We start from the raw sequence: 24359 nt of genomic DNA, 5'->3' as shown, positions 1-24359 counted from the left end.
GACCATCTTTTCATATGCTTATTGACCATTTGTATATCTTCTTTGGTGAAACGTCTATTCAAATCCTTTACCTATTTTTTAATTGGGTAATTTGTCTTTTTATTGTTGACTTGTAAGACTTCTTTACTCTCAATATCAGACTCTTATCAGATATATGATTTGCAAATATTTTCTCCCATTCGGTGGGCTGTCTTTTCACTTCGTTTTTTTTTTTTATTGCGGTATGTGGACCTCTCACTATTGTGGCCTCTCCCGTTGCGGAGCACAGGCTTCAGACGCGCAGGCTCCATATGTGCAGGTTCAGCGGCCATGGCTCACGGGTCTAGCCAGCATGTGGGATCTTCCCGGACTGGGGTACGAACCCATGTCCCCTGCATCGGCAGGCGGACTCTCAACGACTGCACCACCAGGGAAGCCCTTCACTTTCTTATTAGTGTTCTTTGAGGCATAAAGGTTTTTAATTTTGACGTGGTCCAATTTATCTATTTTTTTCTGTTGTTGACTTGTGCTTTAGGTGTCATAGCTAAGAAATCATTGCCTAATCCAAGGAAGATTTACACCTTTGTTTTCTCTTAAGAGTTTTGTTATTTCATCTGTTACATTAATTTGGTCCATTTTGTATTAATTTTTTTATATGGTGTGAGCATTTGTTGTATCTTGACACTAAATTAAAACCTCCAACTCAGCATCCTGTTACATAAGTAAATCAATTATATTTTTATAAATAGAGGTGGCTAAAAACATCTAAGCCATTAAAGAAAAGTATTTTAAGTGCTTTAAAATATTTATGTGTTATAAAAATTAAAGTAGTTATTGGTGTGTACATTATAAATCATCCTTATGTATTAAAAGAGATCCCCTAAGGTCCTTATTAGGCAACAGATTATTGACTTTATTTGACTTGCTATTTTTACTTAAAAGCAATGCAAGCAGCATTTCTTTAAAAGTCATAATGCATACCTTTGAATGCATTTGAGTTATTCTAACACTCAATAAGTAACTTCTTTAAGGAAAAAATCATTACAAATTAACATATTACTCTTATGGCTATAACCTATCAATACCTTAGGCACATGTTAACAAAATATTATCACTCAAAATTATTCTTGCCAAAGTGTAGGTGCCTGACAAAGAGAAATAACCTTGTAACATTCTGATTTCTTCTTAAATGAAGTCTTGGATAAGATGAAATGTTAACAAATAGAACTGTTGGTAGACTGCCATTGGAACTCACAGCATTCAGAAATTTATGAAAACATAAGTAGAATACATGTCTAATTCAGTGGATGTGAGAGGAGAAATGGGGAAGGAAACTAGAGACAGAGACATATTTTTTTTAAGAAAAACCTTATGACAGAGGCACCCGAAAAACAATAAAGGATGTAATTTTGGCGTTAGACTTCCTATTCTGCAACTCAGTTCCACTACTGACCAGTTGTGTGAACTTTAGTGAGTTAACCTTTGTAAAGCCTCAGTTTCTTCCTCTGTAAAATGGGTTTCATGACAGTATCCGTCTCGTAGGATTGCTATGAAGATTGAATTAGTGAATGCAGGTAAGGCACTTAACTCAGTTCCTTGTTTATAGAGAGAACCCAATAAATGTTAGTTTTATTATTTATTATTGTTTTTGTTTTTAAAAATTTTGTACAGCTCCCCAAATTTCTGAAAATTCTTGGCTTCCAGAATTAAATTCCTTTTCCTTGGAGTTGCCATATGATACATAACTTCAGAATAGGACCCCAAGCAAAACATTTCTGTATACAGGTGAGTTTAGTTTTCCTTTAGTCTTTGGTCATGAATTTGAGGGAACTAATTCCCTACTGGGAGAAAACAAGCTTGGAAGGAACATGAAGTAGCTATTACACAATAAACATGAGGAAAGGCCACCTAAGTAAGAAAAGGGGAGACAAAATAGCCTAAAATGAATCCTATAAATGATAACTAAAGTTGCCAGAGAATCAATAGGAAAACGCAAGGTGCCTTAGTTCTAGCTTAACTCTGACAGTGGGTAAAACAGACCACTAAACTTCTCTGGGTTTCACTTTTCTCACTCGGCAAATGAGGTTTTGGATTTTATCTGATGATTGGTAAAGTTCACTCCAGATTAAACAGTCCAGTGGTTACGCTTCCAAAATAGTTGTGACCATTCATTTATTTTCAGTTTAATCCAAGACTATGTCAGAAAGCATCATTGGAGGGATTCACTCTTATAGTAAGAGCACATATAATCATAGTAACACAAATTTTTCATTTCTTTTTCAAGTTATCTATCTAATATTTTGAATAGGTAACAGATTCATTTAACTCAGACAACAAAATCGCAAAAAGGTATACTATAAAAAGACTTCCTTACCCATTTGGTTCCAATCCTTCCCCTCCAACACACATGCGTGTGCACACACACCAGTAACAGTGATTTCACTTTCTTATTATGCTTCTGGATATTGTTTATAAATTTATATAGGTAAGGCAACACAAACATATGTTTTCTTCTCCTCTTCTACATACCAATAATACATAATACTTTCTTTTACAGGCACCGAACATTTCATCGTGTATATGCATCATAATTTACGTAACTAGTCCCACTGATGACTATACAGTTTTCCAGTCCTTTCTATTTTGTTAAGGAACCTTTTTTCAATCAAAAAAAATGAGTATTAAATGTTATCAAATGCCTTTTCCACGTATATTGGGACAAATGACCTTCATAGTTTCAGCTACTGATTTGCTAAATTATGTTCAACTTCCTATCTAAAAATCATCCTTTTGTCCCTAAAGTAAACCCTTCATTGGGATGAGTTCGTTTTTAATGTGCTGTTGGAGTCTGTCTGCCAATATTTTATTCAGGCTTTTTGTCTTGATAGCTGTGTCATACTATTCATGGCTTTCTTTTCATGCTATCTTTGTTGCGTTGTGAGGACAATACTATCCTGGCTTCATAAAACTCATTTTGAAGCGTTCCCCTTTTCTGCTCTGAAACAGCCTTTGGACTTATCTGTTCTTGAACGATTTGGTAGAACCTCTCTGAGAAACCATCTGGGCCCGGGGCTTTCCAAGGTTTTGCTTTCACAAACTTCTCTATTTTGTTTGTATTATATGTCTAGTTTATATTTCAGTTTTGTTTTGCTTTTTAAGCCTCAGGAACATGAAGTTAGATTTATCAGACTCTTCAATTCATGGCACCTTATTATCACTGGTTTCACAAGGCCCCTCTTATTTATTCTTTCAAAGTATCTCTTCCTTTTCATCCCCACATTCCCTCCCCTTCCATTCCCCCTCATAGGAGACCATTCTAACATGTTTTATGTATTTCTTTTTTTTTTTTTACTATAATACTGTTTATCAAAGTATTAGATTTTATACATTTACACCTTTTTATCACTTCATATATATTATTATATTATACACTCAGAATTGTCGATCTTTTATCTTAAGACACACATTTTTCTTTTACCATTTTTTTTAGTACTCTCATTTTTATCTATTTATTTAACTTTTTTTTTTACATTAGGTCCTTGTTGGTTATCTATTTTAAATACAGTAGTGTGTACATGTCAATCCCAAACTCCCAATCTATCCCTCACCCCTAACCCGTCCCCCCCCACAACCATAAGTTCATTGTCTAAGTCTGTGAGTCTGTTTCTGTTTTGTAAATAAATTCTTTTTTTTTAGATTCCACATATAAGCGATATCGTATGATATTTGTCTTTCTCTGTCTGACTTACTTCACTTAGTATGACAATCTCTTATGTATTTCTTTATAAAAAAATATATCCTTGCAAACTGTGCATTGTTTTTCTGTGTGCATGGATTCTTTGATTTACATAAAAGCTATTGTGCTACAGTCATCCCACCGGATCCACAGGGTATTGGTTTCAGGACCCCCATGGATACCAAGATCTGATGCCACTCAAGTCCTTTGCATAAAATGGTACAGTACAGTCAGCCTTGCACATCCATGGATTCAGAACCCATGGATACAGAGGACTGGCTTCTATGTTTCATTCCATTTGCTACCTTTTTTCTCAAGCACTGTGTTTAAGACCCATCCATGTCACCGTGCAAACATGGAACCCACTGCTTCTAACTGGTGCAATAAACTCCAAGGTGTTCACCCACTTAATCGTACATCACTACTCTTCCAGTGATGGACACCCAGGGCCCCTGCCGCCACAAGAGGCTCAGCAGTTAATATCCTTGTACCTAGCCCCTTAGGAACCTATGTGAGAATTCATCTGGTGGACTTCCTAACCATAGGGTAAATGTCTATGTAATCTAACCAAAATGGCTGAACAACCTACACTCTATGTGTATAAGGATTTCTATGCCGTGAACCCCACTGATTAGTTTTCTAACTGTTGTCAGTCCAATAGGTGTATACCATACACCATTGTTATTTGAACTTTGATTTTTCTTTCTCTTCAAATACTGGTTAGCTTTTGAGGCGCCCTTATCAGCATCCTGCCTGTTCATATCCTTTGCTCACTTTCTAATTGGACTTGCTGTATCTTTCTTTTTGGTTTTCAAAAGTTTCTTGATTAATCTAGATATTAGTCCTTGGCTTAGCCATTGCAAATACCTTCTCTCATTCTGTCATTGATTTAGTCATGACAAACATCATGTTTAGTCAAACATCATCACTTTAGTCCCGATGATGTTTGTTAAACAGAAATCCTTAATTCTGATGTAATTAAATATCTCAGATTTTTCGTTTACGCTTTCACTTTTGTTATATAATTTTAAAAATCTTTCTCTGTTCTAGGTAACAAAAATATTCTTCTGTATTTTTTTTCTATTAAATTTTTCTTTGAAATTTAATTATCTAATTAAATCCATTTAATATTCACCTTTATTTGAGATGCTTGGGATGGATCTACATGAATTTTTCCCCAAGATTTTCTAAAAACACCTTAACTGGATGTGTAGTGGTGAGGGTTAACTTTATGTTTCAGTTTGGCTGACCATGATGCTCAGATATGTGGTCAGACATTATTCTGGATATTTTTGTGAGGGTGTTTTGGCACGAGATTAACATTTAAATTGGTGGATTTGAGGAAAGCAGACTACCCTCCATCTTGTGGGTGGGCCTCATCCAATCAGGTGAAGGCTCAAGTAGAACTAAAGATGCACCTCTGCTGAGTGAGAGGGAATTCTGCAGCAAATAGCCCTCAGGCTTAAACTACAGCACAGGAAGCTCTTCTGTGATCTCCAGTTTACCAGCTCGCCCTGCAGAGTTTGGATATGCCATCCTCTGTAATCACGTGTTATGACTGTTAAATTAACGTTTGTTAACTAGAGCCCCAGGGTGCTGGGTGGTGAGCCACAATTCAACAAAAGGCCAGGAGAAATTGAAATAGAGATGTTTATTACTCATAGGTCCTGGAGGAAGTACACAGCAGACCTCACAGGGCCACATAGAGAGGTCAAGGCAGGGTAAAATATTCCGTAATTTTGGTTTTGCATTCCTCTTTGACTCAAGTGTTACCTAAGAAACTTTAAAAAAAATTTTCCAGGTGAGTAGTCCTTTTATTGTTTGGGTTTTTTCTTCGAATTTTTTTTTTCCATTACAATCAGGACATGATTTTTGTACAGATGTTACTTTTCAGACTTTACTTAGTTTTCTCTGTGTCCTAATATATAGTTATTTTCCAGTGAACATTCATTCCATGGCCACTTGGGGGAAAATGTATGCTTTGTATTCATGGGACAGTGTATAATATATATCAATTGACTTTCTCTTGTTAATTTTGTTATTTATATCTTCTACTGCCTTTATTACTTTATATTCACTTGATGTGCCATGGACTAAAAGAATGCAGAAAAGTCTCTTCCTATAAAGTATATCTGCCTATTTTTCTTTGTGCATGTTGATACTCTCTTCTTAGGCTTATGTAGACTCAAAACTATTAGATCCTCATTCCTAATTGCCCTCTTTGTCATGTTAAACTGTGATATGGTTGTAGTTATAAAGGCAACCAGTAGATGACAATTATTATAGTTGCTTCCTCCCCATTATTCAATTTTATGTTTATACTTTTACTTAAATATACTATTACTTCTACTATTTGCTTTATCAGCTATAAATTATAAAGTTTGTATCTTCACCTGAAAGATCAGGAAATCAGTGATGTACATGACCTCCATTTCATTATACTATCACTATCACCTTGACATCATCAGGGTTGATAACTTTCACATTCAGTTCCATAACAACATATTGGTATCAATCTAAATGGAATCTATTATGATGCCGGTCCTTTCACTGTGCTTTCGGTTCTGATTCCCAGCCCGCCCCCACAGGTCTTAGCCCTCAGAAGAGAGGAGGCCTTTGTCCCTGTCCTGTGAGGCTCCACTGCCAGGAGGACTGAAAGGAATGCAGCCAATTTGAAAACTAGGAACTCTGGGTTTGGAGTCCTAAGCAGGAAACTTGGTCCAAAACACAGAGTCGAAGAGCCTGCGGAGACTTCAGCATCCAGCAGCAGAGAGAAGGCAAAGCAGTGCCAGCAAGGAGGACCTGTGAACACAGCTGATGTGCCTTCCTGAGGACTCAAGGAAAATCTGGGCAGAGACTTTGTAGGGGACATAAATCCTACTAGAATAGACGGAGACACTGGATCACGAAAATTTGGATTTAAGTGGTAAAGCGGTCACATGTAACCCCCCGAGGCTAGATAGGCCTGGGAACATTTAGCCCACATCTGACATTGAAATGTGACTCAGTAGGAAAATACATTTTTTTGGTAGATAAATAGCAAGGTCTGCTTAAACAGAAATGGGGGATCATAGATGTTTATATGAAGCTCTTACTCTAATAGATACAGATGTGTACATTTGCCTTGAAAGAAGAATCGAAGGTAGAACTGGATAAAAGAAGGAAATATGCCCTCCTACAGCTACTTACAAGCTTTCTCAGAATAGAATTTAAACTCATATTGTCATTCTCACCTTTTTACTCTCTGCTGTAATACACACACAGACACACACACACACACGCACACACACACACACACACAGTAGCCTTCTGGTATTTTCCTTCAGCACACTCCAGGATTTCACATTCCACCTCCAACTGTCCAAATCCTCCTACCTCCCTCCCTTGAGTCTTCAGGGGCCGAGGTCCCGAAAAGCAAAACCACCTTGTTACAATCCTTTCTTGTTGCCCTCACCCAGAGGCCACGTCTTCCTTCTCTGAATTCCCGTGATAGTTTATCTGTACCTCTCATGGAGCTTATCTCTTTCTGGCTTGTATTATAGTTGTTTACGTGTATGAGACATCATGGTCAAGAGGAAAGGACCACTGCTGGCTTGAGAGTCAGACCTGTCTGAGGATGGATACCAGGTCCTTTGCTCACAAGGTGGGTGGCCTTGGGAAAATACCAACGCTCGGGAGCCTCCTTTTTTTTTGGCAAAATATAAAAGTAATACTCTCTCTCTCATAATTGTTTTGAAGATTGGAGATAGTATACATAAAACACAGTGCTTGGTAAAATATCAAAAAGGTCAATGATTATTTCATTATTTATGACGTTACTTTTGTATTTCTTATGTCCCCTACTAGAGTATCTATTTATCCATTCATTCAACAGAAATTTATTGAAAACAGACTAGCATGTCAGGAGGCACTGGGGGCCACATGGAGAAAAAGAGAGTTTGGGAGTGGGTAAAGGCAGAAAGTAAACAAACAAACAAATAAACACAGAGATAGTTTCAGATGAAGATTAGTTCTGTGAAAAAACTAAAAAAAAATATGCAAGAGAGCGATAGAGGTTTTGGGAGACAAAGGGTTCTCTGGGAAGGGAGCGTTTGGGCTAAAACCAGGATAAGAGGGAAGCACCTATGAGAAGTGCTAAAGCCAGAGCATTTCAGGAGGAGGGGACGGATCGGTGTGGAGGCTCTGGGTGAGAATGAGCTGACAGCAGGGTGACCCAGGGAAGACATGGCAGGGGGTAAATGGGAAGAAATGGCAGGGGCCGGTCCCCTAGGGTCATTGCTGGCTCTGATGAAGAGCAAGGAGTTTTTATTTTTCTTCATTATATCCATTTTATTTTTGCACTATTGATACCCTTTGTGAAGTTTTAAAAAAAATTTTGGGGGTATAGTTGATTTATTATAATGTTGTGTCCGTTTCAGGTGTACAGCAAAGTGAATCTGTTATACATCTATATTTATTCACTCTTTTTTAGCCTCTTTTCCCATATTACAAAGTACATGAAAAGATGCTCAACATCACTAATTGTTAGAGCAACGCAAATCAAAACTACAATGAGGTATCACCTCACACCCATCAGAACGGCCATCATCAAAAAATCTACAAACAATAAATGCTGGAGGGCTTCCCTGGTGGCGCAGTGGTTGAGAGTCCGCCTGCCGATGCAGCGGACACGGGTTCGTGCCCCGGTCCGGGAAGATCCCACATGCCGCGGAGCGGCTGGGCCCGTGAGCCGTGGCCGCTGAGCCTGCGCGTCCGGAGCCTGTGCTCCGCAATGGGAGAGGCCGCAAGAGTGAGAGGCCCGCGTACCGAAAAACAAAAAGTGCTGGAGAGGGTGTGGAGAAAAGGAAACCCTCCTATGCTGTTGATGGGAAAAAGCATGGATTTTATTCTCATTGTGGTTGGGCGCCTCCTTGAAGGCATGGACCACTGGCTTGTACTCAGTGTTATATCTGCCATTGTGTTTGCCTCCTGGAGAGACGCTACCCCACCGTCATCCCGCAGACTGTTGTGGCAGAGATAAAGGGAGGGAAGGTTGATGGAAGGGGAGAAAGAGGAGAGAGCTGGAAGGAGGGAAGGAGATCAGAGTACAGACTTCCATACAGACGACTCTGATGGTTCTCCCCTTTGTCGGGGGCTCAAGGAGAGACCGAGGCTGGCCTTGGTGGGTGGAGAAATCTTCATCCTCCTGTGAACATTTGGTGTCACACTGGTCCCCTTCCTCGGGTCGTCCCAGATGATGGCGGGGGCTGGGGAGGTGGGAGATCGGTGAGAAGCACAGCTCATCTGGCTCCCAATGCTGGCAGTTCTGTCTCTCAGGTGACAGATAACAACTGTCAGATGGTCTCCCTGTGAAGCAATAAGCTTCCCCGAAACAAAGTGGCCGGCCAAGCTCCAGAAAACTGCAGTCTGGACAAAACACACAAGCCAGGAAAAAATTAGAAGTTCATGAGGAACTGAACAAAGGACCTCGGGGAAATGCAAGGGGTTAAACGTCAGCACACAATGTTCCCGACGCCCTTGAACGTACAAGGAGAAAACTCATCTCACATCCCTGGTCAAGGGAAAAAGAAACCATGGGAGAAACAAGTCAGTGTTTTGGTAGGAGAACTAAAAATAATGCCATGGGAGGTTGGCCCAGCCCAGCAGTGAAGGGAAAGAGAAATGATAGGCAGTAGGTGAAGGCTAGAAACGAGACAAGGGGAGGGAGCCAGAGCCCGGCCCTTTCGTCTTCCAGAGGGTGCTCCTTTCACAGCCTCAGTGACAGGTCCCCCTGGACACCCTCCTCTGTAAGAACACTGTGGTGAGGAGAATCTAGACTATAAATGAAGCAGAAACAACAGTCTTATCTTAAGTATTTTTCTTCATTAATTTTGGTCTTAAATATAAAAAGAAGTGAGCTCAACCCCAGGGGCCAAGTGGTGCAGGGGTATTTGCTACGAGACAAGCATCTCCAAAAGGCTTATGGATCAGAACAAAAGAGCAGTGTTTGAATGAACAAGAAGTGTGAGAGTGGGAGACTCAGGGACCATATTTGAATCCAACTTAAAGGTGAGCACACCTGGATGGGATGACCGTTTCTAACCTCAGCTCAGATCTTAAAGAAAGTAATGTAATAGTTGGAATGAAAGGCAGAGCTAGCTAATATGTTCATCATTCATAATGTCCAGTTTCCTCATTGGTGTCAGTTTTGTGCTCAGAACACTGTGTGAGTTCATTTCCGACAAGGGGCGCCATGATTGCAATATTCCATCTACGGTTTCATCATAAACCTCCTTGCACCACAGGACTTTTTCACCAGAAAGGTAGGCTGCAGACTTCAAGCAAGGAAGACTCCTTGTGTCTAAGGCCTTTTAAACTTCACAGTTATAAAAGGTAGACCCCACTGTTTTGGCAGGAAGGAAGAGATTTTGTCCAAAAGTTGTAAAAATGTTTAGAATTGAAATTATTCTACAAGGTTTACAATGTACAGGGTACCAGTTATGGGTGAAGCACTATTTCAAGTGCCCTGCATATGGTGAGAATGCCTTGAATGCTCTCCAAACCTCTGCAAAGTAAATGTCATCATCCCTATGTTACAGATGGTAAAACTATGGCTCCTAGAAGTTGACAATTTTCCCACGGTCTCCCAGCTAGTCAATGGGATTTCCAGGTTGGCCTAGGACTGTCTGGTTCCAACACTACAGCCCTTTTCTAGAACAAAAACTCATCACTCCACAACCACATAGAAAAAATTAAATGGCAGATTTCAACTGCATGGTCATCTTTGGTGAAAATCTTTGATAATCGATTATGTTTTCATTGGAGGCTCAACATTTTAATGGAACACACTCAGTGGGCATAGTCTTCTTACCTGAAATACTATAGTGTAGTTTCCTAGAGAAGATATTTTGAGTTTGTAATTTCCAAAGAGAAATGCTCTTTTAAAATTTTTGGCTGGGCTTCCCTGGTGGCGCAGTGGTTGAGAGTCCGCCTGCTGATGCAGGGGACACGAGTTCGTACCCTGGTCCGGGAAGATCCCACATGCCGCGGAGCGGCTGGGCCCGTGAGCCATGGCCGCTGAGCCTGCACGTCCGAAGCCTGTGCTCCGCAACGGGAGAGGCCACAACAGTGAGAGGCCCGTGTACCACAAACAAAAAAAAAAAAAAAAAAAATTTTTGGCTGAGGGTTTCTTTGTGTCATGAAGATCAACTCCACTGCTGGGGCAGAGAAGAGTAAAAATAGATTTCCCATTAGAAACAAAAAGTAGGAGCTGTTTGTCAGCCCGAAGGAAATTCTTTCATTCTTTTCCTGCTTTCGTTCTTTTTCTCCCAACAACTAAGCAATGCTCATCAGAGGGTGGGTCAGAGCCAACTTCATGTACGGGTAGAGTAGGTGGTTACCTACAAGAGATGCCTTCAGAGAGGTGAGGACGGGGGTCTTAATCCCAGGCAAGTCTTGAGAGCGACAGCCAACCAGGAACCCCATCTCCCAAAAACAAAGGAGAAAAAGTTTAGCTTTGATGAATGTATCCAGAATTAAAATTTTTCAGAAAATCTAGAAATAAGCTTTCTTCATTGCAAACATGCAAGTTTCGTGTCATTGTCAAAGTAAAGTTTTATTTTAAATACATAAAGGGACAAGGGACAAGTTCACCATTTTCCTTTTCAAGACTCAGTGCCTATAAAGCACTAAATCTGCTCCAAGTAAACTAAACATCTCCTACTAAACTTCTCTCCATATGGATACCTAAAACCCCACTATTAGCAATTAGTGTTGTCTCCACTCCAGAGAGACCCTGGATCCCAAGAAAACATTTGGCAAAGGGGGGATACCCAACCTCAACGCACGTTTAGAACTGAGGGGAGAAAGAAGTAGGGACAAACTTTACTGACCTACTATTTTGCCCTAGGCCAGTCCCTAATTCTATAAAATTTGCTAGGGCGTCATAAACATTATGAAATTCTGTGATTCTAAGAAACCATCTCTCTGTTTTGAATCTTTAAAGTATCCAATGGAAGTCACAGTCCCCCCTCCCCAGGAATAAAATATACACACAGCTATACACGGGAAAAACAGTACATTCAATTTTAGAGTGTTGACAAATTTCTGAACCCCAGGGTAAGATCAGATATTTCTCCTATTTTATAAACAAAGAAGGAGCGAGCCAGAGAGAAGTGCTTTGTTCAAAGTCACTCAGTTAGTGGCAAAGCAAAGATGAGAGCTGAATTATTCCACAGTCACTAGAAGAAACATCCCCATCAGATTCCCATCTGTCAAACATTTCAGCAAACACAAATAGTAAGGTTACTCTATTCAGGAAGAAGTTTGTTTAGCTCAGCCAAACTTATTTTCTTTTTCAACAGATGAAGTAAACCAGATTCAGAGCTCTACTTTTTTTTTTTTACATATGAGGCATGGGACCCTGATAACTGGAATAGTTGGTGTGTGGTAGTGATGAAAGGGGGATGTAAAATTAAAGGAACAATTTGCGTTTAAACCAGAAACATGCTGCTGACGTAAAAAAACAAGTTAGCTATTTTAGATGCATCATTAACTTTTCCTCCTTGAATTTTATGATGGGATGGGGAAGGAGGGGGGCTGTGGTGTGTGTGTGTGTATATAAGTGGTATGATACGGTGTGTGTGTGTGTGTGTGTGTGTGTATTTGGCTGCCATCTTCTGTGAAAAGCAAATGGGAAGCTCTATTTAGTCGAGCTTCAAGAGGTTAATGAGAGACAGCTAAGGAGCACTTGCATCCCAACTTAACCAGAAGCTCCCAAAAGCAAAAGCGTAGAGGAGAAAGTTAGACTGGGGAGGTGGGAGTGGGAGAGGGGTACAGGTTGTGTCCAGCAATGGAACTGCACCTTGAGAACTTTCCCCGTAGCTGCATAATTAAACATCTAATAATAGCAATGGGAATATGTGGAAGCCAAAAACTTATTTTTAAATAGATTTATCATTCATCTATTAGCACCTGAAGGCTGAATAAAGGGAAGTCAGCAATTTAAAATAAACAAAACAAACAAAAAAAAATACAAAACAAAAAAAGAGAGAATTTTCCACATGGCATTTCTGACAACCCAGTGTCACAAAAGTATATCAGGATTTCAATTAACATGGATTTTTTATTTTTCCAGTTTCCATGTCTTTGAACTGTTAAACTCTGGAAGTAAAGGTTTGAAGTTGGAGGGAACTGAGTTGGAACCTCAACACTACACTTACCCACTGAGTGACTTAGACAGGTTCCCTTCTAGACCTTAGATTATTTTACTCTCTAAAATGGGGTCAGATGTAATAGCTACAAACCTTTGGGACGAAGGCACATGAGCTGATCCGTGACCAGCGACAGGCGTGTGGTGAAATGCTTGATAAATGTGAGACGTGCGTGTTACTCGGGTTTTCGCTCTACCTGATCCAGGAGGCGTTCTCAATTCATGGGCAGGAGACTGGGGACCCAAGATTCTTGACTTTACGTGAGAACAAGTTGTACCATTGATAGGTAAGAGATTCCGGCCAGCAGTAACCCTTTGAGACTCTCTGATGCTTTCTGGTCTCTTTGAAAGCTGGGTATGGGAGCCTTTCCACCTGGCCGCTCTGATTCCCTCATTCCAGCTTTCTGGTCCTTACAGCTGTCCCATTTCAACATTGTCCCTGTCTCCTACTCGCCACCTTGCTGACTCTCCAGGTCGACCTCAGCAACCCTCCAGGACAGGACTTCCCAATCTGCGCACACACTTCTCACACTGCATGCTGGGCCATGAGAGCACTTCAAACCTTGCCAGGAGACGGGGCGTTAAAGCCCTTTTAGAATCTGTTTTAATCAATCTGGTATAGATACAGTTTTAAAATAAAGTCACATTAAATACGGGTGGAACATAAAACAAGTGGTCCAGACACACTGAGATCTGAGATCACTTCCAGAACTAATACGGGGGTGCCAAGAACTGGGTCCTTGTGCTGCATCATAGCATATAATAGTTCTCAAATAATGTCACGGGTGGGGTGAATGAATAAGTAGTGGGATTTTATAATTTAAAAATACCAAGGAATTGTGTTCCTATCCAATGACAAGTTATAACAATGCTTTTTTTTTTAATCCAATAATCCTCAAATATGTTATCTTCGTCTCATAGGTTATCAGGTATTATCTTCCTGACCTGAATTCATGCTCTTGGCACTGTTTTTGTTCTTAGCACTGCAGCTAATGACGAGTTGGAGAAAGAGACTGGAAGAGGATGCCTGTTTACTGTCTCTCCTATTGGTCGAGGTCCTGCCTGCTGTTCTGAAGACTGACCACAGTCTACTTTGAACTTCTTTTGGAATCTCTTAGGGAAACCCAACTTCTTTGAAAACGATAACTTTTACTTTTTTTTTTTTTTTTTTTGCGGTACGCGGGCTTCTCACTGCCGTGGCCTCTCCCGTTGCGGAGCACAGGCTCCGGACGCGCAGGCTCAGCAGCCATGGCCCACGGGCCCAGCCGCTCCGCGGCATGTGGGATCCTCCCGGACCAGGGCACGAACCCGCGTCCCCTGCATCGGCAGGCAGACTCCCAACCGCTGCGCCACCAGGGAAGCCCTGAAAACGATAACTTTAATGATTTCTCCTTTTTTTTTTTTGGCTGTTAATCTAGAAAAACTGAGGCAACAAAAGGAAAAAGTATCATCCGAGATTTACTCTGCTTCAGCTCTGCGTGCCTAACGGTAAAAGTAGTTTAGTGTTAAAGAAGTCCTTTTAGCACTTCAAGGATCAGCTCCACAGGGATTAAGAGAGAGTAATAAACTCTGTCCAACAGCGCTGTAATTGTGGCAAGAGCACTCCAGAAAGCCCCTTGAGCAGATGCAGGAGAATTTCAGAAGCCCAGGGCAAGGGTCTTTGCCTCATCCTAATTCTCTCTTAAAAAAACATCTATTGGGCTTCTCTGGTGGGCTTCTCTCCCGTGGGCCATGGCCGCTGAGCCTGCGCGTCCGGAGCCTATGCTCCGCAAAGGGAGAGGCCACAACAGTGAGAGGCCCGCGTATCGCAAAAACAAACAAACAAAAAAACAAAAAAAATCTATTATAGGGCTGGGCAAACATTTTTATAAAGGATCAGATAGGAAGTGTATTACTTTGGGGGCCATTTGGTTTTTGTCACAATTACTCAGCATTGCTGTTGTAGTGCCATAGGCAATACATAAATGAATGAGCAGAGCTATGTTCCAATAAAACTTTATTTACAAAAACAGGCAGCCAGACTGGATTTGGCTCACAGGCCATAGCTGGCTGACCCCCGACTGATTGATCACGGAGTGTTGAGATGTATGGTAATACCAGCATGTGGGGATTCACTAAGATTCTCAACCCAACCTCTCCCCACCCTTTTTTTCTTTGGCTGCACCATGCGGCATGTGGGATCTTAGTCCCCCCACCAGGGATCGAAACTGTGCCCCTGCATTGGGAGTGCTGGTTCCTAACCACTGGACTGCCAGGGAAGTCCAAGACCCCCTTTTTTTAAAACAATATTTTGTTTTCTTTCTTATTATGAAAATGAGACATGATCATTGTAAAAACGTACAGAAAAATAGAAAAGATAAAAATGATGCAAGAGGGAGGAGATATGGAGATGTATGTATATGTATAGCTGATTCACTTTGTTATACAGCAGAAACTAACACACCATTGTAAAGCAGTTATACTCCAATAAAGATGTTAAAAAAAAATCATCCATCAAACATACCACTTTTTAATATTTTGAGATATCTTGTTTTGTTTGGGATTTTGTTTGGTAGAATCAAGATAATGCTGTATTTACAGTAAGTGCAAATTTACCGAATTCTCGCATTTTTATGCTAATTCCTATGTAAGTTTAGACTAATTTTACTAATTTCTACTTTATAGATTATTTTTTCAGGAGCCATGAGAAACTCTAGTGATGTCACTTCTCTCACATTTACAGTTAGAGGTTGTGGTGCTTGAGATTTGGAGCAGCTTACACAGAGAAGGGAGTGGAAAGGATACTGCCTAGTGACTGCCAATAACACATTCCAGTAAGGTCAGGGTGTAGAACAGCCCCGGAGAGGAGTGTGTGTGTGTGTGTGTGTGTGTGTGCGTGCGCGCACACGCGGGCGCATGCGTGTGTTGGGGAAACAACTTGTTACTAATATAGTTTCCTGAGGCCCCTGTTAAAATCTCTATGTTATAATAAGCCTGTCAGGAAATTCTGTAGAGGTAGTGTACAGTCCAAGGTTTGAGAAGCACTGTGGGTTCACGGGGTTCAGGACATGCCAACCCCAAATACAGCCCTTTGGCACATTGAATATTTTAAGCTGAAGGAGTTTGAGAAGACAGCAGCAACAGGAAGGTCACTCTGACCTTCTCTCGCTGTCCGCCCCTGAGACAGGTCATAAAACCCTCATGTGAGAAGTGCCCTCCCTACACTCAGGAAAGGAGCATCCTTATCTCCAAAGACAAAGAGACGCCGAGAAGAATGCAAACAGACAGGCCTTGCTAATTTTCCCCCAGTTCACTATGCTAACCTCACACTCCTTAACCTATCATATTCCTCCACGAGGGTCCGCACTCCATCAAACCCAGCACAAAAATACTCGGCTAGCTGTTTCTTCAGGTCCTTAGGAAGGCTCCATGTCATGTAAAAATGCGTATGTATAAATTTACATGCTTTTCTCTTGTTAATTTGTCTCTGTCAGTTTAATTTTCAGACCCAGCCAGGGACCTTAAGAGAGTCAAGGAAAACCTTGCCCTCCCCTGCAGGGTATATGAGAGAGGAAGCTTTGACCATTCTATCACTTCAGGTCAGGACTCTCTCTAGCTCAGATGACCCCACTTTTTTCCTATTGCCCATCTTGGTCATTTATATGATCATCAGTTCCCACACCAGGGAAGGTAAGGAGTTCTGATTTAATGAGTTTACAGGAGGCAATACGTAGAAGCTGACGCCTAAAAATACAGGCGCTTGGATATTTTTGTGGCTTTCACATCTCACCTACTGTCCTGCTATGTTCCTAAAATAAAGTTCTCTCTATTGTGTTGCTGAAGAGGGGTGAACTTCTTGAGGGAACAAATGGGGAATCACAAAAAGACTTTGGACAGGAATGAACTAAGCCAGACACAAAGATAAAGAACGGAAATAAGTGTAATAAGGGTCTGTTACTGTGTAGGGTAAAAATGATAAGTTGGAGAGAGGTTTCCTCTCTGGCTCATGTGAGATCATATTTGCTCAGCAAGTCAGTCATACAGGGAAGCTGTAGTGATAGTGTTTTTAATGTAGAGAATTTAATTTTTTAAAGAATTTGGAAACCAGAGACTTGCAGTGGCATTGATGGGAATACAAGCTTAGCCATCAAGCAGTCCACGGGTGAGAGGCTGCTGCATCCCATAGTATCCCTTGACCATAGTCATGCCCCTTCTCTCTTCTGCTTGCCTGTCTGGGGAATACAGAAATGATAGATGATAGTATCTACCTCTGGGTTGCTGAAAGGATAAAATGAGATAACCGCTGTACATGCTGGTGACTCATCTAGAATAAATGCAGAATAAATACTGCTCTTGTTTATAATAGAACCAGTGAGGTAATTACAAATTCTCCTTGCCTGTTCGTTCTTGCAGGCATTTTATTGACATTTTACTTGCCATAGTTTGTTTCTGTATATGTGTAAAGACAATAAGACAATTATGCTATAAATTGCACCATTAATTCACTCCAACTAGACTTCCCTCAAATTTATACTAATTAGTGATGTTTACTTGTAATTTCAATAGAAGTTAGAGTGATGTTTGCTTTGCAATACCACTGGCAGGGAAAAAAATCAGTTTTTGTTTTTTTAAAGAATAAATGGAGAAAGCTCATATAAAGTGAAGATGAAATAATGACTTCAAGCATTTATTCAATCATGTTGCATGCTACTTCTTAGCAATAAAAATTTCATTTACTATGCGTGCCAGGTAGAAGGAAGACTGGCCTGGTGCACCAAATAAGGATAAGGAAAGACAGAAAACTCAGTCTTGTCACTCTCGTGGAGTGCCATGCTCGTTAAAAGTAAATACATTTAAAAAATGAATCTCGAATCTGTTTCCAAAATGTTCAATAATTTGAGTCTACCCTAACAAACATAGGACACGTCAATCATCTATTTAAACTGTTTAAGCAAGAAAGCTCAATTTGGGAGGCATGGGGGAGTTGGCTGTTTGTTTATTGGCAACATGGTTTATTATTTTCAAAAATCATTGGTGTTCTATCCATTCTAGCGGTGAAACGATCCAAAAGGCTCCCCTTGCACAGAAATCCGGATTTTCCAAACGTGCCAACCACAAGAGTCACCTGTTTAGACATACTTTCCCAGACAGCTCGAGGAAATCAGCATGCAGAGTAAGTGGCTCTAGTCATCAGACAAGTTTGGGCAACACTTCCCTGCAGCGGTTCTCAGCCCTGACCTGTACTGGAGTCTCCTGGAGAAGAGAAAAAGCAGCCGCAGGAGCAACAGATGCCCAGCCCCCTTCCCAGACAAAGTAAATCAGCCTCTCTGGAGTTGGCCTGGCCGCTGATGAAAATTTTTCAAAAGCTACCCTGATGACGCTAACCATCTCAGACCCCGTCCAGAGGTCCCCTCCAAGGCAACCTGCATCACAACAAGAGCTTCGTCGAAGGTTGACAAGGCTCTTCTAGTGCCTCTCAACAGAACACATACCTTTCCACCCCAGGGAGGATAGATGTTTGCTCCCCTCTCTCTCTTCCCGTCACACCACCACCAACAAAAGCAACTCACAATCTTGTCAGAGGTCTTTTTCTTTATATTCTTGGCCATTGGAAGCCAAGTGAAGAGGGACAGGGTGAGGTAAACCTATCCATTCCAAAATCATTCATTAAAGTATGTTAAATAGTGTCACACTGCTCTTACCCAATCAAATGCCCCGGAAAACTTGAATTGGCAGTTTCATGTCCCATAATCAAAAACATGAAGGATCACTAGCATTCGCGTCCATGAATTCATTTAGACAGTTTTCTTTAATTAACGATGAAGACACTACAGTTCTAAGTACCAGACAGAATCGGGGCGGGGGGGAAACTGAAAATAAGCATAACACTATAAAGAAAACTTGGAAAAAGTGAATCTAAATAAAAATATATACCTGGCCTGGTATCCATTACATATATACATAATACATATGTTATACACATATATACAATAAATGTTTTGGTAGCAATACAGACCATGCATTGGTCCTTTTGAACACAGATGAAGTAGCACCGTGAGCAGCACCACCCTCTTAAGATGATAAACCAAACTGCACATACATTAAACGAAAAAATATATACGTATTTAATTTGGCCCGCCCTGTAGCCAAGACATGTAAGGAAAGAACCTTGGAAGAAAAATGGTTCCGGGAACTACATTCTTAAGCCAATAGCAAAGTTCTAAAAAGAAAAAAAAAAAAAGCACTAAAGATGTCTATACAGATACAGACAAGTTTTCCTGTGTACTGAATTTGTCCTATCATGTGGCATATTGGTTAACACTGGGGAAATTAACAACAAAAACAAAGGGAGAGATTTAAATGCCAGGTGAATAGCCAAAGTCTATAATACCAGATCTCTTGGTGTACACATCACAGATGCCATCATCAATGAACTAGGAAAGGAAGACAACTCTCCAGCTATGCCCTATGTTTTTCTAATCGTATTAGCTAATTCTAAGCTCTTGATTACTGATAAATTTCATTAAGAGTAGGGTTAAACACCTCCAACATCATTCCACCACTTCCCAGTACCTAATTTGATGCTCTGGTTACAAGTAGGGAAGGAATCCAGTATGCCATCTGACCCACACCTTCTCTATCCATCCTTAGGAGACTGATTTACAGAGCTATAGAAGGACCCCCATGATCTTCTCTGACTTGGCTTTGGAAATGACCAACGGCACCAAGTGTTTAACCCCTTGATGGTCTACTGACCACAAGGCTCTATTTGCCCTCCATGACTAAGCTCACAGAGTGGAGGTCGTTCTCTTACATCTGGCAAGGTCATATTTCCTCACATCCCTAGAAGTGTATGCTTCTTCCTTTCCAGTTTCTCAGCAGCCTATATAAATGCAGCATTCATACTGCAACTAACATACATGAGGTCCTAGGAACACTTACTCCCCTGTCAAGTCCTTGCAAAGGAGCAAGTTTCTATCTGGTCTCTATCCATTCTCCTTCCCATGCCTTCCAGAGGGTCCTGTCTCTCCCCAGCCAAGGTCTTAATTCCTGCAGCGTTTCTGGTTTCCATGCCTCCTTGTGTGACGGACTGACCTACAGAGCCCTGACAAAGCAGTTGGAACGTTGCACATTAATCTCATTTTTCGTGGTTCTGTTATCAGTGGATGATGAGCTCCCCTCCCCCATTTTGAAACCATCTGCAGTGAGTAAAAATGAAAGTTTTCAACTACACGGCGTATTGCATTCAGGATGCAAGATTGAACAAAACAGGGCCTCAGTATTGTCAAATACTCTTTCTTATAGTTTAGAAAAGCTGTTTAATACTTCAAATGTCTCAGATTTAAAAGACAGCTAGGAGGCAAGCGTCAGCGAAAGAAAAGTTAAAAATCTCTACTTCTGGCTAGATGATTTTTAGAAAATCCATTTTTGCAGTCAACGTAGATTAGTCAAGAGAGTCCCTGACCTTTGAAAGTTAGCAAGAAACAGCCACAAATGTAACATCAGTACTGAATTGTCATTATTGACTCAGGTGGTTGATCATTAATGGATTCTCTTCACTTTTAGCTGGTTCTAGGACTTTTATTTTCTTTTGCTCAGAATAAAGATATCATCAAAGTCATGGAACATATTTGTTCTTTCCACAAAGGAGAATTTTAAAACTCTGCCTAAGTCTCTAAGGAAGAACACTGTAAAAGGTTGGTCTCATGAAGAAAAGCCACTAACTTACAGGTTAACCAGAGGCCACTAGAAGTCCCATTCATGTAAGCCTTTGGCTGGCCTACAAATACTTTGAAATGGATAAAAGCCAAGTCTCCTGAATAGGAACTGAACACAAGGACTTAGCAGCTAAAGGTCAACCCCTCATGTAGACAGAGCAAGAGTTTTTGCCTCAAATACCAGCAACTTCCAGTTTTTTAAATGGGCGAAGTTTGATACCACCAGAAAACCCAGCTCAGGGACCACTAGAAGCAGCTTAAATAAGAATGCCTACCCTGATACTGTTTGACTCAACAAAACGTCAGTGAAACAGAAACCAAGAGATGGCTTTTTCCAGTCTGGTTCATTTCTTGTTCTCACCCAGAATATGTTGATAACCCCACATGCAGAGGTATCTTGGTAATACATATTCAAAGTTCAGGTTCCTTGAGAAATAATAACTACCTTTACAGGAAAATGGGTGGGGCTGACTTTGTTCATTGATTTCTCTTTAATTACTTATGTCTTCAACGGAAGAGAGTGGACAGCTTGTCTCCTTCCTACACAAGCAAGAGTATGAGTCAACATACTTGAAAAATGAAAGTTAGACTAAGAAAGTCTTTTTTATAAAGAGTAAAAAAAACAACAAAAAACTTTCATATCAAATTTTTTAAATCGGTAGTGTTCTCTCCTAATAGGAAGTGATGTCACTCAGTGAGTTCCTTGGAAACAATGGATTCTTATGACTACAGACCTATTTATCTTAGAAATTGATGAGCATGCAAACGATTAGAATCTGCAACAATGAACATTGTACAAGAGTCTGTGAGGTACATGCCATTCGTCTGAGTTAACAGTAACACAGGCCTCAGCAGCGTGAGGGGTTCCATTGATCTCCACTCCCTTTTGAGTAGAGCAGGGGGTACCTGACCCATTGATGAGCAGCCACTGCAATGGCCCCCAACCCTGGCCCCTTCCTGGCAGCCCCTCTCCCACCCAGGGAGATCAACCCTTCAGTGAAAGAAAATGTTGCTCCTCTCAATAGCGGGGCCGGGACCTCCTGATGGAGAGTTTACATGGACTCCGGGGGAGTCTGATACTAGCCTTAATTCACTGAACCTTTAGGAAGTTTCCTGGTCGAAGATTCAAAACTCTGTAGGCAATTTCTTGAAGTACGTCCATTGCCATTTCTTTTTCACAAGGAAAAATTCCAAGATGTGTGTACTTTCCAAACAAGAAAAGGATTAACATTTTCACTGCTGGCTAGATGTTTCCATAGCAGGTCATTATGCTTTGATGTGCTCTCTGTGCCCTGGGTTTTATTAACTAATCACGCATAGGCCAGTAGCCACCAGGGCAAATGGACCAAATTACATTCAGTTAAATAATGTAACACTGGACATTCTCAGAAAACATGAGATAAGAGTCTTAAGGAAAGTGACATGTAGCCCTGGTCATGATAAAAAAACACGTTCTGGAATTTTAATTTCTGGTTAGAAATGAAAGAAAAGTATTCACTTGTCTTACATCTTTCTAGAGACAGTGCAGGAAATGAAAGATCCTAACGTGTGCAACAGAAAAAAAGAAATGGTGGCAATGGAACAGGAAGCTTACAGAAGTGGGGGAGGGGAGAAGAAAAGATCAACAGTCTCTAGTTTATTATGAATAGAAAGAAATTTCCAGAATTTACAAACACCCACATTGTTCATTCCAAAGAGAGCTTTTGATTTGAAGGGATCACCCATGTCGCCTCCTCTTTACAGTATATACAATGGAAGACACTGAATGCCTTTTCTTGTAATTTTGCTTCCATTCAATTGCCAATTTTAAGCTGACACTTGAAAATACCCAGTAGAATATATCCTTCTTCAGTTTAATTAACATGGCCTATTGCCTTACAGAAAAAAAAAATACGAAATTAAGATCAGCTCTTGAAAGGATCTCAGCTCAACATCAGGGCTATATTACAAGAGATAGTATCAGCAAATAGAACTATACAGTTGAGAACCATCTATGGCACTATGATTCTTATTATATTACTTTTCTGAATTACAATCTTAAAACAAGGATCGTACCCTATTCTACTCTTGTTAGCCTTGTTTTAAGCATTTGCTCCACTCTTTACAACAGAACATTGTATACCTCAGTTCCACATCCCAAAAAAAGATGTGCTGTAAGAAAAGTTACATTTTAATTTAAAAAATTACACTTATAAATCAAAAACCTATGTTAAATATTTAATACTCTCTCCACCCAAAGCAAACAGTTCCGTATGAAATAATTTACAATGATGCTCTGTCGTACACGGTTTCAGCAGCAGATGAAATGTGTCTTGTAAATGCAATGAGCATAAACCCATTCTCTTGTGGCACGGTGGGGGGCACATCAGCTCATGTGGCCAGCTAAGTCCTTAAGGTCGAAGATGAAGTTTATGCAGACTCATTGTTCTGGTGTCACAGTGCTTTTTTCTTGGCACGATATAGAACGTGCAGTTCAGTCAACAAACTCCTGAGGATTGTGTAAAGTAAACAAACTGAAATGGGTGCATCGTACCATCTACTGAGGAGGAAGATGTGAGGTCCTGGTTGTGAACCATGAAATATTTAGAGTCTGGGTACCCATGAGTTAAAGGAGGATTTGCTGAGGTCATTTAGGTCTTCATTCTGAAAAGGAAAACGAAAGAATTCGTCACCACGGGCATCTCAAAACGCACGTTTGATAGCTTTTTAGGGTTCTTCTTTTAAAAGGGGCAGCACCTTTTAAAAGGGGCAGCTTCAGATAAACTGAAGCTACAGGCACAAGCAGTACTGAGTACTTCAGTACAATCAACAAACTGTACTTAACTTTCTTTCAAAATGCAAGAGTCTAAAGCAATCACAAACTCAAAATAGTCAATATTAAGTCAGTAAACCAATCGATGTGATTTGGAGGTTTCAGAAGTTTAGCAATACAAAACACTTTGATGTTCTTATGATCAAAACAAAAATGTCCACTGCAGCTTTTGTGTAAAACAACTACAAAATATGATAAGCAGGTTACAGTCAGGCTAGGCTTAATCTTCTTTTGGTTAAAAGTCAACTACAGACTTTAGAATTTGAAGTTGCAGGGCTTAACATTACAAAATCTGAAATCGGTTTTTAACCTGACATTGGTTGACAGGAGAATTTTAGATGCAAAAGGAGATCCAAGCAAAAGAGACCTAGTTAATCATTAACTAAAGAAAGGGGTTCCGATTTAGGTCTAACAGAAATAAGTTATTCTGGCAGAAATACAACATTTCTTCTATGCAATTTAAAAAGTCAAACCTCAAGGGGTGCTATCCATTCCCCTCCAGAGAGGAGACACCTTTTCAACCTCATAAAGCCTCTTTTGCTCTCAAGTCTTAACATTAGATAATCCTTCTGAGGTCCCCATTTTTCATGCATCCAAAAGGTATCTATAAACATCAATATTTATAGAATGTCCTGAGCAGTAGATGGCACAGAGTAGCTAATCAATATACCTGTTGAATGAGTAAATGGTTGCATTAAGTACTGTGGAGGATACAAAGGTGAATTCTGCTATAGGCTCTGCTTTCTAGAAATTCTAGCAAGGAAGGTAAGCTTCACTTACAGATAGATGGAATGCAAAGTAGAAACAGGGTGAATACCATGATAGAGGCACATAAGCAAAAAGCTCTGGAGGTATGGAGGTGGGAAGGACACTTCTAGCTAGGAGAGTAATGGAAGCACCTCGTTGACACACTTGGCTTGGTTTGGCAGAAATGGAATAGTTTGG

At 40.5% G+C, this 24359-nt stretch overlaps 1 protein-coding gene across 2 annotated transcripts in view; it reads right to left on the bottom strand.

Moving 5' to 3' along the window:
• Nucleotides 1–1104: 1104 nt before the first annotated feature.
• IRS1 (insulin receptor substrate 1) overlaps nt 1105–24359 on the bottom strand; it is an 82459-nt gene continuing 59204 nt past the window's right edge. The window contains exon 2 of one of the 2 annotated variants that reach the window (XM_089916289.1): nt 1105–9121. The gene's annotated coding sequence lies outside the window, so the exon portion shown is untranslated. Of the gene's footprint in view, nt 9122–10058; nt 23246–24359 lie in introns of those variants that run through there. The other variant, XM_022567831.3, reaches the window with a different exon arrangement.

The sequence above is a fragment of the Delphinapterus leucas genome, chromosome 8 (genome assembly GCF_059928025.1).
Source record: "Delphinapterus leucas isolate spDelLeu-1000000601 "Yukka" chromosome 8, BTC_Dleu_Yukka2, whole genome shotgun sequence".
Classification (NCBI taxonomy): domain Eukaryota; kingdom Metazoa; phylum Chordata; class Mammalia; order Artiodactyla; family Monodontidae; genus Delphinapterus; species Delphinapterus leucas.
The sequence above is the reverse complement of the archived record's forward strand: the minus strand, read 5'-3'. Positions and strand labels throughout refer to the sequence as shown.